This window comes from Bos mutus, chromosome 9 (assembly GCF_027580195.1).
Source record: "Bos mutus isolate GX-2022 chromosome 9, NWIPB_WYAK_1.1, whole genome shotgun sequence".
In the NCBI taxonomy this organism is placed as follows: Eukaryota; Metazoa; Chordata; class Mammalia; order Artiodactyla; family Bovidae; genus Bos; species Bos mutus.
The window spans coordinates 95,003,768-95,022,529 of record NC_091625.1 but is presented as its reverse complement, the minus strand read 5'-3'; the positions used below and the strand labels follow the sequence as shown (position 1 = coordinate 95,022,529).

General features: G+C 44.5%; 1 protein-coding gene across 2 annotated transcripts in view; it reads left to right on the top strand.

Annotated features, from left to right (window-relative positions):
• The window catches only part of RSPH3 (radial spoke head 3), a 43,223-nt gene extending 24,680 nt beyond the window's left edge, over nt 1-18,543 (top strand). Inside the window, exons 9-10 of one of the 2 annotated variants that reach the window (XR_011465432.1) lie at nt 15,345-15,468; nt 16,553-18,543. The gene's annotated coding sequence lies outside the window, so the exon portion shown is untranslated. Of the gene's footprint in view, nt 1-15,344; nt 16,493-16,552 lie in introns of those variants that run through there. The other variant, XM_070376970.1, reaches the window with a different exon arrangement.
• Nucleotides 18,544-18,762: the final 219 nt, after the last annotated feature.

Genomic DNA, 18,762 nt, shown 5'->3' with positions numbered 1-18,762 from the left:
AGAATTTGTTCACGAAGGCCATCAAACAGACAAACACCAACAAAAAACCCAAGTTGAAGAGGTAGAGCAAGAATCTGATATCCAGAGTTACCACATTTTGAGTCTCTGAAATGTCTGGATTTCAACCAAAAAATATAAGACATGCAAAAAATAAAGTATGGCCTGTGCAGAAGCAAAAAAAAAAAAAAAAACAGTTGATAGAAACTGTCCCTGAGAAAGTTCATATTTTGAATCTACTTGACAGACATTAATCAGCAATTGTAAATATGTACAAAGAACTAAAGGAAACCATGTATAAATAAAGTATGAGAATGATTCTCACCAAAAAGTGAATATCAAGAGATAGAAATCATAAAAAGGAACCAAATAGAAATTCTGGTGTTGAAAAATATAACTGAAATGAACACTTAACCACAGGGTCTCAGATGTGAACTGTTAGAAGAAAGAAGCCATAATGTTAAATCAAACTGATACTATCTACTCTGAAATGAAGAAAAATGAAAAGAGCCTCAGAGACCTCAGCCCCTGGAGGGACTAAGCATGCCCTATACTGAGACACTATAAGAATACCAACAGGTACACAGTACAGATCCCAGAAGAGGGGGAAGGAAAGGAACAAAAAGAACATTTGAAGAAACCATGGCTGAAAATGTCAATGGGATGCAAAAAAAAAAAGTTAATATTTACACCCAAGAAGTTCAGTGAATTTCATGTATAATAAACTCAAAGAGACCCACAACCGCTGAGAGACAAGGACGGTTGTGAGACAGTGTTGGGGAGGGGGATATTCCACCCCGCCCATCTTGAGTTCTTCTGGCTGCTCTAATGTCTAATCGTTAAATTGCCACAGGACAGATTAACAGGAGAAAAAAAAAAAAATCAATGCACAGAGGTCTCATAGAAATAGGACCCCCAAAGTCACCAAAACAAATTGTTTGAATATCATTTTTAGACAACAAAACAATTATTTGTAAATATTAACAAAACAAAGGGGCTTGTGCTTAGAGCAGCAAAGAAATGAAGTAACAGTATTTCTTCACACAGCTTTCTTAGCCTTGAATCCCTAACTGTCTTGTTAAGGATGCTTTCTACCCTCCTGGTGTAGGGAGGATACCTTCTTCACATGGGAGATTTATTTCCCACTCTTAAGAAGTAAGGAGTTGGGGGCACAGTGGGTTTTTTATATGCTGGTTTTTTTTTTTTTTTTCATTGACTGTTTCTCAAGTAACTTTAATTCAAAACCATCAATATCCCACTGAGGCATATTTGGGTGCAGCATGCCTTGGGCCTCAACAGCAGCAAGACAAGAATAGCTCATCATATACAAAGACTCCTCAATATTATCAACTTATTTTTATTCAGACACCATAGAGGTCAGAAGGCAATGAAATGATATACTCAAAAGTGCTAAAAGAAAAAAGATGCCATTCAGGAATTTTATATCCAACAAAACTGTTCTTAAAAATGCAGGAGGAAGTAGGCAATCTGAATAAGCCTCTATCTATTCAGTTCAGTTCAGTTCAGTCGCTCAGTCGTGTCTGACTCTTTGCAACCCCATGAATTGCAGCACACCCGGCCTCCCTGTCCATCACCAACTCCCAGAGTTCACTCAAACTCATGTCCATCGAGTCTGTGATGCCATCCAGCCATCTTATCCTCTGTTGTCCCCTTCTCCTCCTGCCCCCAATCCCTCCCAGCATCGGGGTCTTTTCCAATGAGTCAGCTCTTCTCATGAAGTGGCCAAAGTATCGGAGTTTCAGCATCAGCATCAGTCCTTCCAATGAACACCCAGGACTGATCTCCTTTAGGATGGACTGGTTGGAGCTCCTTGCAGTCCAAGAGACTCTCAAGAGTCTTCTCCAACATCACAGTTCAAAAGCATCAATTTTTTGGTGCTCAGCTTTCTTCACAGTCCAACTTTCATATCCATACACGACCACTGGAAAAACCATAGCCTTGACTAGATGGACCTTTGTTGGCAAAGTAATATCTTTGCTTTTGAATATGCTATCTAGGTTGGTCATAACTTTCCTTCCAAGGAGTAAGCGTCTTTTAATTTCATGGCTGCAATCACCATCTGCAGTCTTTATTAAATATATTGAATTAACAACCTTACAAAACAGAAAACACCAGGTCCACATGAGTTCTCTGGGGAATTCTACCAGACACCATTTAACAAATTATACCCATTCTCTACAGTTTCTTTCACATGATAAAAATAGAAGGAATACTTCCTAACCTACTCTATAAGACCAACATTAAATACCAAAATTAGACCTTGCAAGAAAATTATAGACCAGTATCTCTCATGAACCTAGTTGGAAAAATCTGCAGCAAAACAAAGTCACGTTAGGGCTAACACCATGGTGACAAACTAGAAGCTTTCCCACTAGGATCAGTTATAAAGCAAGGATGTCCTCTGACCGTTCCTTTTCAATATACTGAGTCCCAGGTAATGCAGTAAAACAAGGAAATAACAAGTATATAGATTGACAATGAAGAAATAAAACTATTTGTTTTCAGACGACATGATTGTCGATGTAGAAAATCCCAAAGAATCACCAAAAAGATTCCTGAAACTAGTAGTAAGGTGGCAAAATGGAAGATTAATATAAACATTCATCGCTTTCCTATATACCAGCAATTGACAAAGGAATTTAAAATTAAAATCACTAACATTAGAACCTCCCCCAAATGAAATACTTAGTTATAAGTCTAACAAAATGTGTATAAGATTTATATGAGGAAAACTACAAAACTGATGAATGAAATCAAACTAAGTGGAGAAACATTTCATGTTGATGAATAGGGCGACTCAAGATTGTCAAAATGTCAGTTCTTCCCAACTTGATCTATAGATTCAGTGCAATCCCAATCAAAATCCCAGCTAATGAGCTTACAGATATCAACAAACTGATGATGTGGAGAAGCAAAAGACCCAGAAAAGCCAATACAATATTGAAGGGTCAAAACACAGTGGGCATTATGCGAGGATTGGACCATAAAGAAGGCTGAGCACCAAAGAACTGATGCTTTTGAACAGTGGTACTGGAGAAGACTCTTGAGAGTTCCTTGGACAGCAAGGAGATCAAACCAGTCCATCCTAAAGGAAATCAGTCCTGAATATTCATTGGAAGGACAGATGCTAAAGCTGAAACTCAATACTTTGGCCACCTGATGTGAAGAGCCAACTCATTGGAAAAAACCCTGATGCTGGGAAAGATTGAAGGCAGGAGGAGAAGGGGATGACACAGGATCAGATGGTTGGATGGCATCACCGACTTGATGGACATGAGTTTGAGCAAGCACCGGAAGGTGGTGATGGACAGGGAGGCCTGGCGTGCTGTAGTTCATGGGGTCGCAAAGAGTCGGATGTGCCTGAGCAACTGAACAGCAACAAGCCAACCACGCTGGGAATAGCAGAGACCTCCCTCAGCCCTATAAGAGGCATTTAGGAAAACCCCACAGCTCACATCATAACCTAATGTGAAAGACTGAATGCTTTTTCCCCCTAAGATCAGAAACAAAAATATCTATTGTTGCCACTTCTATTCAGCATTGTACTGGAAGTTCTGGCAATGGCAGTTTGGCAGGAAAAATAAATGCATCTAACATCCGGATTGGAAAGGAAAAGTAAAACTCTTAACTGCAGAAGACAATGCCTTGTGTATTCATTCATGCGTCCTCAGTCATGTCTGACTCTGAGACCTCACAGACTGTAGCCTACCAGGCTCCTCTGTCCATGGGATCTCCCAGGCATGACTACCGGAGTGGATTGGCATTTCCTCTTCCAGGGGATCTTCCCAACCCAGGGATCAAACCTGCATCTCCCACGTGTCCTGGCAGGTACAGTCTTTACCATGGTGCTACGGGGGAAGCCTTGTGTATAGAAACTTTAAAAATGGACAAAAAGAATACTAGAATTAACAGAGTTCAACAAGTTTTCAGCCTATAAAATCAATAGTATGCAAAAGTCAGTTATATTTCTACATATTGACAGTTAACAGTCTGAAAGGAAATTAAAGTAATTTTATTTATAATAGCACCAAAAGAGATAAAATACTTAGTTCAGTTCAGTCGCTCAGTCGTGTCTGACTCTTTGCGACCCCATGAACTGCAGCACGCCAGGCCTCCCTGTCCATCACCAGCTCCCGGAGTCCACCCAAACCCATGTCCATTGCGTCAGTGATGCCATCCAACCATCTCATCCTCTGTCGTCCCCTTCTCCTGCCCTCAATCTTTCCCAGCATCAGGGTCTTTTCAAATGAGTCAGCTCTTCGAATCAGGTGGCCAAAGTATTGGAGTTTCAGCCTCAGCATCAGTCCTTCCAATGAACACCCAGGACTAATCTCCTTTTAGGATGGACTGGTTGGATAAAATACTTAAGTACTAATTTAATCAAAGAGGTGTAAAACGTACATAATGAAAACAACAAAACTGATGAAAGAAATTAAAGACTTAAATACTGAGTTGGCCAAAAAGTTCATTCAGGTTTTTCCCAAACAACAATAAAACAACCACCCAATTTTAAAATCAGCCCAGGATTTGAATAGATATTTTTTTAAACAAATGGCCAATGAGCACATGAAATGTATTCCACATCATTAGTCCACAAGGAAATACAAATCAAAGTCACATTATTGCACGGCTTCATACCCACTACTAAGACGGTTAAAATCAAAGTCAGCAGCAAAAGATGATGAGGATTGGAAGAGAAGTTGGAAGGAGAAATCTCATCCACTACTGATCGGATTGTAAGATGGTACAGCCACTTTGGAAAACAGTTTGTCAGTTTCTTAAAATGTTAAACATACAGTTACATAAGTCACTTCAGTTATGTCCAACTCTGTGAGACCCTATGGACTAGCCCACCAGGCTCCTCTGTCCATGGGAGTCTCCCAGCAAGAATACAATTACATGTTTATCCCGCAATTCCACTCCTAGGTATTCCATTTCTCCACCCAGGAGAAATAAAAACACATCCATACAGAAATGTGTGCATGAATGTTCATAGCAACATTATTCATAAAAGTCAAAACATAGGAAGAATCTAAATGCCCATCAAAGAATAAATAAAAACTAGGCTGTCCTAACAATGCAATATTATTTGGCAGTAAAAAGAATGAAGTGCTATTTATGTGCTATGACATGGATGAACCTTGAAAATAAATTATACTATGGAAAGAACCCAGACATAAATCACATTATATCAGTTTATTTATATGAAATGTCCAGTTGCCAGAGGCTGAAGAGGGTGTAACTGAAATACCTGCTAATGGGTATTAAGTAATGAAAATGTTCTAAAATTTAAGTAGTGGTCATTGTTGCACTGATTTGTACAGTTTAAAAGGATGGAAAAGCTTAGATTTACCAGGATTAAGGTATAGTCGTGTGTGTGTGTGTATTATAGGTATGTATAAAATCATATCAGAGGCATTTTTTAAAACCTTAGACACCTCACTAGTATAATCCTCTCTCCTTTACACATCTCTTTTTTTTAATGGGATGTGGCTGTCTAGGCAGTGGGCATGACTTTATTTTAAATAATAATTTTATGTATTTATGTTTGGCCGTGGTGGGTCTTCATTGCTGCAGAGGCTTTTCTCCAGCTGCAGTGAGTGGGGGCTGCCCTCTAGTTGCGGTGCTCAGGCTTCTCGTCGCTGTCGCTTTTCTCAGGGAACACAGGCTCTAGGGCACATGGGCTTCGGTAGTTTCAGCCCCCAGGCTCCAGAGCATAGGCTCAGTAGTTGTGGCGCACAGACTTAAAGTCACTCCTCAGCATATGGGATCTTCCCAAATCAGGGATCGAACCCGTGTTTCCTACGTTGGCAGTCAGATTCTTTACAACCCTGAGCCACCAGAGAAGTCCCCTTCACACCTGCTTCTTGAAACATGGACTGCATTGTCCTTCCATTCTTAAACCTCCTACTGTTTTCAAACCCTTGCTTGGTAGTCTGGATTTTGTCTTCATCACTCCCCTGAAGCTGGTCATTCGAAAGTCTCCAGTGACTTCTCAAGTTTCAGATCCAGACCTGCTTATCTCACTGACTTTCGCAGTAATTAACATTCCTCAGCCCTCCTGGGTGAAGCCGAAGCTGTTTCTCCAAAGCTGTCTGTGTCTTGGTCTGCTCCGTGTGCCCTTCTTCCTTCCTTTCTCTGTTGTCAGTGTTCTCCGTTAGTAGTCAGGTTCTCTTCTTTCTCATCTTTCTTGTCTCTCACTTAGGGCTCGGAAACTGCACCCCGCCCAACACCGCCAATCCTAGGTAATCTCATCATTGCCCACTACTCAACGCCCCCACACTCTGGTGAGACTCAGCCCTGGGCTCTAAATCTGTTATCTCTAACCATCTCTGGACCTCTCTGTCCAGAACTATGAAGAGCCTCAGATTTTATCTACTTCCAAGTTATCGAGTTAGCCTCCAGAGATTCATGAGTGCTGGTAAATTTTGACGTAAGACTCCTGAGTCAGAGACATGGGGTTATGTGTAACTCACAGTGGTAGCAGTACCCGGAATATCAGCATTTTTGTGCTGGTTCTGGAGCCCTCGTTGCCTCAAGGGAAAGTGAAGAAGACCGGATGGAACTTGCCCATGAGGTGAGTGGCCTTAGGAGAGAGGAACCCTGAGCTCAGAGAGCTCCAGTCTTTCGTAGTGGGCAGCAAGCGTGCCTGCTCTTGGCTCCAGAGGGAGACACTGTCTTTTTCTTCAGAGATTATTCAGGTTTTCTTCAAAGATTGTTTGCTATACAAACATCCCTGAAAAGAAAGTATGAGACAAAGGGCAGTTCATGCCTTGCTGTCAAGATGGGCAGAAACCCTTGGAGAGTTGTTTCAAGTTTCATTTTGCCATCACACTGGCGTCTCAAATTCGAGACATCGTTAAACAAATCCATCATCATTTTCTGAACTGTTTCCTTTCTGTCTTCACTATATTGAATTAATAGTGCTACCCACCATTGATTTCCTGACTTCCGTGTGTCAATATGGGCTTAAAGCTGAAAAAATACTTGTAAAGAAATGCAAAAATCTCGATGGCTTAAGCACAACAAAACTTTATGTTACTCTCATGTAAAACCCAGTTCAGATATTCCTGGGATGGTGACTCTCCTGAGAAGCTCCCTAGCAAAACAAAATAAATATCCAGGCTGTTCCTGTCTTGTGGCCCCGTGATCCTGTGGCTTCAGGGTCTCCTTGGCTTAATCGTACGTGGAGTCCTTCGATTCAGCAAGGTTCCCTCTTCTGTCGTCTTCTAGACCATTGCAGCCACCTGCCTCCAGTCTTACCGTCCTCTCACGTTTACTCTGGCAGTCCATCAGAACTTTAGATCTGATTGTATCACTTTCTTCCTGAAAATCCTTCATTGTCTTACCACTGTGTACAAAGTATAAAGTCCAGACTCCTTAAGCTGTCTGTGATCTGGCCCCTGACTATCCAAGCACGTTTCCTGTGACTCTCGTACACGTACCCTTTGTTCTCACCAAACCAAATTACTAACGGTTTCCTGATTTTTATTTCCTCTGGTTGGCTTCTCTGCTTTTGCACCTGTGTTCATCTTGCCTATGAACCTCCTCCAACAACTGCACCACACACACACACACGGACACACACACAGACACACCATTTGCCCGTTTAGCAAACTTCTCATCCTTCAGTTCTCAGCTTAAGTGTTCCCACTCGGCCTTCCTTGGGATGCCAGTGATAGCGCACGTACCAGGCCTGAATAGTACTCATGGGAGGAAACCTTAGAAACAGGAGCAGGGACGAGCCACTTCCCCATTCTCCATCACAGTGGGGTTGTGGGGGGCAGGGGGCGGCGCTGACTGGGGCTGAGCAGAGCTAGAATTTGACTCCAGGAGAGAACCCTCAGCCCCAATGATCAGCTGCACAACAGGGTGAGTCCCAAGCCCTCTTCTAGCACGGTCAGGGTCTAGGAACCAGGCGTGGTAATGGCAGCTGAGTAACATGGGGGACCCATGATTTCCAGCTGTGATCTGCCACTCAGCATTCCATCAGGCCTGACTACACAGCCTTAAGCACTTGGCGATGATCCATTTCCTTACAGCAGATGGAACACCGCAGTGGTCCTGTTCCATGGAAAGGCAGCTCCAGCTCTGAAAGGCCAGTGCTGCCGAGGAAGAGACCTGGACAGTAGACCCCTACTTCACGGTCCACCTTCCTTCATCCATAGGCCGTCCCATTCCTTGTTCCATCAGTAGGCAGTAAGGAAGCAGTGCGTGCGTGCTCAGTCATGTCTGACTCTGCAACTCCATGGACTGTAGCCCGCTAGGCTCCTCTGTCCATGGGATTTTTCCAGGCAAGAATACTGGAGTAGGTTGTCATTTCCTGCTTCAAGGGATCCTCCCAACCCAGGGATCGGACCCACATTTCCTGCATTGGCAGAAGATTCTTTACTGCTAAGCCACCTGGGAAGCCCTGTTCCATCAGTATCTCATACCCTTTCACCCATGAGGGCTTCCCTCATAGCTCAGTTGGTAAAGAATCCGTCTGCAATGCAGGAGACCCCGGTTCAATCCCTGGGTCGGGAAGATCCGCTGGAGAAGGGATAAGCTACCCACTCCAGTATTCTTGGGCTTCCCTTGTGGCTCAGCTGGTAAAGAATCTGCCTGCAACGTGGGAGACCTGGGTTCAATCCCTGAGTCAGGAAGATCCCCCTGGAGAAGGGAAAGGCTACCCACTCTAGTATCCTGGCCTGGAAAATTCCATGAACTGTATAGTCCATGGGGTCTCAAAGAGTCGGACACGACTGAGAGACCTTCACTTTCACTTCACTTTTCACCCATGAGGACCAAGAGGCCAGGCCTTGACGGACTCTGAAAAGGCATTGCAGAACAGACTAGCGGCCATCAGGTCTGATCCAGGGAAGAGAAGAGGTCACAAAATCAGAGCCAACATCACGGATGTGGCCCTGTGTCCCACAGCTTTTATGGGGCTCAAGCTTGATTTAATGTTCTGTTGTCACTATCTTGACATTTTTAATAATTTTTGAACAAGGACCCCACATTTTTATTTTGCACAAGCCCACAAATTGATGTAGCCAGGCCTATCACTGTAAACAGCCATCCTTCTCATCCTTGTATATGAGAGACTGACGCTTCTAACTCACCATCCGTGTTGAACCACATACAACACGATGTACTGGCAAGCCAGCAGAAAGTCAGGCACAGTCCTCTTATCTAGAGCCCCCCGGCCAAGGAGGCAGCCAGTCTGCTGAATCTCTGTGCCTTGGGAAATCTCACTGGCTCTTTGACCAAACACAGCTGACAGACCGGTATCATTGTCGGTTCAGTTACCCCCAGTCAAGAATGAAGCCACCTGAGAAACTGTGGTGTCTCCGAGCTCCCACCGACCTATTCCAGCATCCCAGGAAGATAGCTCACTCACCCTGGGGCTGAAGAATGACGGTCTGGACGATGCCACGTGTGCTCCTGGGGGTCAGTCGGTCAGTGGCCGCTTTCCCCAGCGGCAATCATAGCAATGCCGTGAGGACAGACTCACCACGGTCAGCAGCATTGCTCTCCAGCACCCCCGTGGCACCACTGTCTTCCTGGCAGATGGAGCCTGGCCTGCTCAGCCCCAGGAACTGAGGTCCGTTGCTGGTGGTAGTCCTACCCCAGACCTAGCCCCAGTTACACAGCATTACCACTGTTCATCGGCCAGTTTCTACCACCAGACTGAGCTGCCCAAGGACCAAGATGTGCTTTGTGTTTGAATTTTCGTTGTCCACCTTGTGGGCATCAACCAGTGTCCACCGCATGGACAAAACCAAGTCAGCATTCGTCTGGCTTAAACTTGAACAAAGCTATTACATCAAGCTCAGTTTGTTTCATTGTTTTCTGTGTTTTTCTGATCCCCCTGGTTTGCCAGTAGTTAGTTCACCTCCACACGGCCATCACGCTTGTAGTGTATAAACAGTGCTTGCCCAAATAACCCGTGCCTTGTTCGCTTTTCCATATAGCTAGTGATTTTTTTTTTTTTACTCCCAACTAGTGATATTTTTTTATCAACCTAGTTTTCATGCCTCCCATGACTTTGGTTTTCCCCCCCTAAATTTCTAATATCTGATCCCTTTTTAAAATAAGATGAATCATTAAGATGTACTATTTCAGTTGCTGTTACTAAAATCACCTCAAAAACTCATTTCAGAAATAATTTTGGCGGTTAAGTTAATTAAGCACCTCATTTTTGTTAGTTACCTTGTTGGATAAAACTAAGGGGTTCCGTGCTTTAAAGGTAAACTGAATCATCCATGTGGTTGGGTGTCTGTGTTCTCTCTAATACAATCACCCCGCAGAATGGAGAACAGGGTCCTTTCTCAGGGGTTCAGCTGAGGCCGCTGAGGAGGAGGCAGGAGGTGCCTGGAGAGGAGAGGCACCCAGTGCAGGGCTCAGAGGGGCTGCCACCGCCCTTCAAGGTTGCAGGGAGCCAAGTACCTCAGAAGGAGGCTCCTGTGGGGGCGACAGGTGCGCTGTGCAGTGTCTAGGCAGTAAAGACACTCCCAGGGAACCACATAGGAGTTTGACATGTGATCCCCAGAGTTGGAATTAATTGCCTTTGAAGCACTTATGAACTGTGGTGCTTTTGAACTGTGGTGTTGGAGAAGACTCTTGAGAGTCCCTTGGACTGCAAGGAGATCAAACCAGTCCATCCTAAAGGAAATCAACCCTGAATATAATTCATTGGAAGGACTGATGCTGAAGCTGAAGCTCCAATACTCTGGCCACCTGATGGGAAGAACTGACTCACTGGAAAAGTCCCTGATGCTGGGAAAGACTGATGGTGGGAGGAGAAGGGAATGACAGCAGATGAGATGGTTGGATGACATCACCGACTGGATGGACATGAGTTTCAGCAAGCTTCAGGAGTTGGTGACGGACAGGGAAGCCTGGCGTGCTACCCCTCCATGGGGTCGCAAAGAGCTGGATATGACTGAGCAACTGAACTGAACTGAAGAGTTTGTAGCAAACTTTAAAGAAGTGTCACCAAATAATAAAGAATGGATTTACACGGCCTGTCAGAAATGACAGGTGCGTTCAGAGTCCCTTCAGGACATTTCAGGGCAGGACCTACCTGCCCCATGTGCCCGTCTGCCCTGCTGACCAACAGCCCGGTGACTTGAGCATCCTGCAGGCGGAAGTGCCCTCGGGCGCCGAGCATCCTGCAGGCGGAAGCGCCAGCCGCCGCTGCAGGTGGCATCTCCCTGCCATCCCTCAGAGCCTTCCTGGTGGCTGAGGTCAGCGCACACACTGTTTCATCAGTGTGCAGGTCACAGGAACCGCAGCCACCTCCCTCTCGGGGTCTTTGAGGAACTCCCAAAAGCTCTCTTTGAAAGAAAGAGCCAAGGTCTTACACTCATGGTCCAAGGGGCCCCCTTATGGCAGGCCACAGCTGCCTGCCTTGGCAGGGCCGCCCTCGCCCTGACCCAGCTCTAAGGAGTCAGAAACAGGCATTCACGGCAAGATGGGGAAATTGGGAAAAGAGAGGAAGAGCCTGGCACACCAGCCCCAGCCCGCAGACCACCAAACCTGAAGCTGGCTGAGTCTCGGAAGGGAAAGAGCTTCCTCCCAGATGAGAGTTGGACACAACTTAGCGATTGAACAACAGCATGACTCAATTATTAAACTTTCTTAAACTTGTCTTTCTTTTGTTTTTGCTGCACCAGGACTTAGTCCCCTGACCAGGGTTTGAACCCAGGCCCCCTGCATTGGGAGCTCGGAATCTTAACCGCTGGACCACCAAAGTGAAAGTCACTCAGTCATGTTGACTCTTTTCCACCCCATGGCCTGTACAGTCCATGGAATTCTCCAGGCCAGAATACTGGAGTGGGTAGCCTTTCCCTTCTCCAGGGGATCTTCTCAACCCAGGGATCAAACCCAGGCCTCCCACATTGCAGATGGATTCTTCACCAGCTGAGCCACAAGGGAAGCCCAAGAACACTGGAGTGGGGAGCCTATCCCTTCTCCAGAGGATCTTCCTGACCCAGGAATTGAACCAGAACTGAGCTATCAACGAAGCCCTTGGGAAGTCCCAATTTGTAATTATTCTGGAGGTTTAAGTATATTAAGAGTGACCAGAAAAGGTCTAAAATCTGCCCAAGATTTCATCCAAGAAGATTTTCACACAAGAGTCCACAGAGTGGGCTTAACCAGCCAGTGGAAGGAGAATGAGCTTGTGTTCTGCCTGCCCCGCCTCGAGACCAGCTTGCTCAATAATCCGCTTACACTGTGTAGGAGTAGAAGGTATTCATTACCTGCTATGAAGGTCAACTTCTCAGACACTGCCAGCCTGTGTAGGTTCTTTTGTTCCATTTCACAATCATTTCTCTTTCTCTAAATGTAACACAAAGGGAATGCAAACACATGCATTTATAGAGGACTGCGTTTCTAAGCAGACGTAAACCAGGTTGCCGGCTTGCCTTGGTGAATTGGGTAGTTTACCAAGGGTTTGCCCTGCCGGCAGGGTTTCAGCAGGTGCCTGAATTGTAACGGAAGCCACTGTAATCAGTAGAAGGTATCAGGCAGTGACTTCACATCTTTTATTTTGATTCCTTTAGGAAGAGTTCTTTTAAAAGTTTTTTGTAATGACAGAATCCAAACCATGTTGCACAATGCTGAACTGAATCAACTTTTTTGAGAGAGCTCTTGATATTTATCTTCAAAGAGATATATCCAGTTACCTGTGTTTTTTTTTTTTTAATCTATCAGAAAATTGAAATGGAGTTTTAAAAAATTTTTTTGAAATATACTTGATTTACTATGTTGTGTTAGTTTCAGGTGTACAACAAGATGATTAAGTTACGCACGTGCACATATATTCTTTTATTACCTTCTGTTCCATTATAGGCAACTGCAAGATATTGAGTATAGTTCCCTGTTCTAGACAGTAGGTCCTTGTTGGTTATCTGTTTCATAAATAGTAGTGTGTACATTTTAATCCCAAACTCCTAATTTATCTCTCCCCCATCTCCTTTGGCAGCCATAAGTTTGTTCTGCCTATGAGTCTGCTTCTGTGTCATAGAAGGTTCACTTGCGTCACGTTTTAGATTTCCCTGTGCGTGATTTCAGATGACACTCGTGTTTCTCTCTGACTTACTGCACTCATATGATCATTTCTAGGTCTATCCATGTAGCCACAAATGGCATTCTTTCATTGTTTTCGTGGCTGAGTAATATTCCGTTGTGTATATGTACCACTTCTTCTATATCCATTCATCTGTCAATGGACATCTAGGTTGTCTCCATGTCTTGGCTCTCATAATTAGTACAAAAATAGAGGTGCATATATCTTTTCAAATTATAGTTTTGTCTGAATATATGCCCAGGAGTGGGATTGCTAGATCATATGGCAATTCTATTTTTAGTTTTTTGAAACAACTTCATACTGTTATCTTTCTTGCTTGGAGAATCCCAGGGATGGGGGAGCCTGGTGGGCTGCTGTCTATGGGGTCGCACAGAGTCGGACACGACTGAAGCGACTTAGCAGCACATACTGTTATCTACCGATCGACATTCCCACCAATAGGATAGGAGGGCTCCCTTTTCTCCACGATCTCCCCAGCATTTGTTGTTTGTAGACTTTTCAGTGATGGCCATCCTGAGTGGTGTGAGGGGGTACCTCACTGTAGTTTTGATTTGCATTTCTCTAGTAATTAGCAGTATTGAGCAGAGTCAGAGAAGTGATGTGACAATAGAAGTAGTGATGAGCGGCCACAAGCCAAGGAATGTGGACAGCCTCTAAAAGCTGGAAAAAAAAATAAATAATTTGCTTCTGTGGAGCCTCCAGTAGGAACCAGCCCTGCCAATGCCTCAGAACTGAGATAATAAACGTGTGCTGTTCTGGAGTTGCTACATGGTCATCTGTTACAGCAGCAATAGGAAGCAAATACACACAGTAAATGTCGTTAGTGGAAGAGAAGTCAGATGAGTAAATTTTCACAATTCCTCACACTGCAGAGATGGCCTGAGTAAACTGTCTAAAAGCCAAGACAAACCAGTGCTCTGGAGTGCACTGATAATTGCCATGCCTGCTGTCCTGCTGTTGGCATAATGCTGGCCACCATCAAGTCCTCTCCAGGAGAATTTTGTACACTTACGACACTTGTTTTATTTTTCACATTTTGTCAGATTCATAGGATGCCTTTTCTTTTTCCACCTTCAATCACTATGGAAGAACTTCACCCATTATAATGTAGAAAATGCTGGACGCCAGCAAGCACCAGGTCAGTGGTTGCTCCCTGGACCATCCCAAGTTGTCCAGACAGCCTTGCAGGCAGTGAGTGGGTGCTCAGTAGGTATCTGTTGAATAAACGAGCGGTACGAGGCCCCGTCAGGAGCGCTGGCTCTTGTCCTGGCCCCTGCTTGGTGGCCGAGGAAGGGGAAAGCCCTCCGGGTCTCTCATTTCACTCTCTTCATCTGTCCACCAAGGGCTTCAGCTGGATGGTCTATCAAAGCCTCTTCTGAATTGCTGGTGACTGTGAAATGCCAGCATCACGCTCACTTACTTACGTCACATCTCATTTACTCCTCGTGGGCAGTGGTGGATGGAAAAGAACTGTCTCAAAAATCCTCCCCCACTTTCATCACGATCCTCCTGCCAGTGCCCACTTTTAAAGTCAGTACAAATGTTATTTCCCTGGAGCCTCCTGAACATTCTCCAAGGAGCCTTTTTTGCAGGGCTTGGACAAACCGTGCAACAGGGCTCCAGCCACAGCATCAGTTCAGTTCAGTTCAGTCACTCAGTTGTGTCCGACTCTTTGCAACCCCGTGAATCGCAGCACGCCAGGCCTCCCTGTCCATCACCAACTCCCGGAGTTCACTCAGACTCACATCCATTGAGTCAGTGATGCCATCCAGCCATCTCATCCTCTGTCGTCCCCTTCTCCTCCTGCCCCCAATCCCTCCCAGCATCAAAGTCTTTTCCAGTGAGTCAGCTCTTTGCATGAGGTGGCCAAAGTATTGGAGTTTCCGCTTCAGCATCAGTCCTTCCAATGAATATTCAGGACTGATCTCCTTTAGGATGGACCGGTTGGATCTCCTTGGAGTCCAAGGGACTCTCAAGAGTCTTCTCCAACACCACAGTTCAAAAGCATCAATTCTTCGGCGCTCAGCTTTCTTCACAGCCCACTCCTGGCTGCTGCAGTCATAGACATTTGTAACAGACATTTAAGGGTCCCAAGTGCTCCAAGAAAAAGACAGCCAAGAGCATGTGAGGCTTTGTCAGCATGGAGACTAAGAGCTGGTGGGTAAGACTCAGAGCCACGCTGAGCATGGAGCTGCAGCCCCCAGGCGCCCCAGACCCAGTGAGTCCTGTCATTGTTCCCTTGATCCAGGGGGAAGTAAGACCACTGACGCTGAGGGATTTGGCCCGGACTCACACCCAGCCGGCTGGCTCCAGAGGCCCCTCCCCACACCGCCTCCGCTAGGCCGGGCAGTTCCAGCTCCACAGTTAACCGTGTAAGTGCATTAGCGAATAGGAAGCCACCTCTAGAAACTCAGTTTACCTGCTGACTTTCCAGAGAGACTTGCTGTTGCTTTTTAAAAAAAAGGTGTATTAGCAGCTGCATTTTCATCCAGTGCTACTTTTCTGGCCATATTTAAACCATATAGAAGCTCAAAAAGTTTGCATCACTTTAAAAAAGTGACTGTCTTCACATTGCACACGGGATTTACTTAATGACAGAGCTCGCCCACGTAAACGAAGACAATGGAGTAGCAGTTGGCGCGACACTGGAACAGCGTCTTCCGAGAAGTCCGGAGGGGGCAGCGTGGTTAATGTGTGCGTGTGCTGCTTGTTTTCTTTTTTCTTGGCATGTCCAATAAGTTGCTATGCATGGGGTTTTTTTCCCTAGAGATATTGGTAAACAAACATGCCCCCAATTCGAATGAAAAGTTATTGTTTAATTTTTTTTTTTAAAGTTCAGGCTCCCCTTCTTCAGTTACTACGGACAACAAAATATCCCTGAAATGAAATGACTCATCTTACTTCTAGTCAATTTTTTAAAAATCTTACTTCTTCAATTTAGGAAAATTTTTTAAAGTTTAATGGCAAACAAAAGCTGTCTAAGGCACCTTAAGAACAGACTGTACAGAGGACTCATAAATACACAAGTCTGTTCTTTTCTAATACTTTTCCTTTCTTGTGTAGTATGCATGCTAAAATGATTCCTAACAAAGTCCAAGTAAGTGAAATATGTTTAGGTGGTATAGCTACATAAATTATAAGATAATTTCAGTAGATCTAGAGATCACAGTGTTACAGATGCTTCAGCATTATTCACGTATAAAGTGTTGGTCATTCCTTTAATATAACGTTCATGTAAATTCTTAAAGCATCATGCATTTTTTTCTATTGGGGGCCGTGTCAGCTAACAGTCTCCTCTGGACTCTGTCAGTTGGGTCATGCTTCCTTCTGAAAAATGGGCCCCATGGAAAATCATATTGTTGGATGAGGGTTCTGGGTTTTTTCAATGAGAGAACTGTCTTATATTAAGTGTGATTTTTATGTGTTTGTATATAATATGTGTATGTAATTTCACAGATCTTTATCCAAGATCACTCTTCATCCTTTGCATCAAGAAGATTTTGGCCACAACATTTTGAATCATCTGTTTTCATTTTTTGGATGGAGGAAGAAGGGATAAATGAAAATATGAACATTTCTATTTTGTGGTTGGTTCATCTCTTCAATATAAATTATTCATAAAACCTTTTCTTGACACTGTTGTTTTCTCTAGTGAGTCAGAAAAAAAACAGAAACCACTATCTACTCCTTTCCCCTGTAAACAAAAAGCCAACGTAAAAAGATAGCATTCAATAAGAAAAGGCATAAGTATGGCCTGTCAGACAGATGACAGCTTATTTGTAGAATGATCAGAGAGGATTCAGCTGCACATTTGAGGGAAGAATTGAGAGTGCACGGCTGTACCACGGGGAGAAAACAGAGTTAATCTTTCTACTGTGTCATTTATTTATTCAGCAAATATTTATCCAGTCCCTACTGTGTATCAGGCTCTTTCTTTGTGATGACGAACACAATGGTGAGCAATCAGAGAAAGTGGCTACCCCAACTCCGAATCTCCTGGAAACAAATAAAATTCTGTCCCCCCGCCACCGCCCCCCCAACCCCCGCCTCTATCAGCAACGCTATGATCATTCCACTGTGATCATTCTGAGATACACCTCAAAGCACGTTTTCAAACTGCACTTTCTTCAGTGAATGTACATTGTGATTCAGCTGGTCTGGGCGGGGCCTGGGTATCGTTTTTTTTAAAGCTCCCGAAAGTTAGTGGGATGTACAGCCACATGCCCTGCTGAAAAGTTGAAACCCTCTCACCATTGTTTCTTCCCTGGGCTCTTGCCTCAGCGGTGGTTTCTTTAGTCTCGTTTGACCCAGAATGTACTTCCCAGTGTTCCAGAAAAAGTAGAGTTGGAGCCAGTGAATTACGGCATGGCTGGACCCTCACCATGCTGGCCAGCCTCTCAGCCCCCAAGGAACAGAGGCTGAGGGGGGCGAGGGGTGTGGGCCATAAACACAGTGCTGAGGGGATACGGTTATCACTGACCCCAGCCGCCCTCCTTAGCCACCTGGTACAGAGTGTTCGGTTAGAAGCATGGGTGAGAGTCCGGGCCCACTGGGGGAAAATGCCAGAAATCTGTCTGTCTTATAATTAAATGACCATAACCAAATTGTATCCTGCTTACTTTGGTGAGTGGCAAAAGCAACTTATAAAATTATGTAAAAACCATCTATTGCCTTTTACTCAGAAATTTAGGCAGTATCTAGGTATCTGGTATTTAGGTTTAAAGAACATAGGGGTTTATTTTCAGGGACTATTGGCCAGAGTGAATACTACAATATTAAAATAGCATTACATAATAAAAATCAATGAAGTAGTAACGTTTCAAGTTTAAATTGGAGTTATCTGTTTTAACTGATCAGTTACTTGATGTGATTACACACACACACACACACACACACACACACACATAATTCTTACAGTGCTTTCATGTCCTGTAACTGGCTTTGGTTGACAATGTAATTTAATTAACGGTGGCTTATGGTTTAGGTTGATAATATACCGTAAACTGTGATAAACCTCGCAGGATGGGAAATCTTCACAATAAGCGTAGTGTGGTCTCAAAATCCTGACTTGTAACTTATTGACTGAAAACCTCTTAAAATGTTCTCTTAAAGCTGATCCATAAGCCCCAGGACATACTCCATGCAGCATGTGAAGTGAAGTGAAAGAGTCGAGAGTCGAGTCCAACTCTTTGGGACCCCATGGACTATACAGTCCATGGAATTCTCCAGGCCAGACTACTGGAGTGGGTACCCTTCCCTTTTCCAGGGGATCTTCCAAACCCAGGGGTCAAATCCAGGTCTCCCACATTGCAGGCAGATTCTTTACCAGCTGAGCCACAAGGGAAGCCCAAGCATACTGGAGTGGGTAGCCTATCCCTTCTCCAGCGGATCTTCCCAACCCAGGGATCGAACTGGGGTCTCCTGCATTGCAGGCGCATTCTTTACCAACTGAGCAACGAGGGAAGCCCATACAGTACTTTTAAAAATAGAATCTTGGGACTTCCCTGGCTGACCCGTGATTGGGACACCATGCTTCTACCGCAAGGGGCAAGGGTTTGGTCTCAGGTTGAGGAACTAGGATCCCACATGCTTCATGCAACCAAAGAACAGGGGGAAAAAAAATTTTTTTGATAGAGTCCCTACACTCCAAGAGCTTCCAAATGACG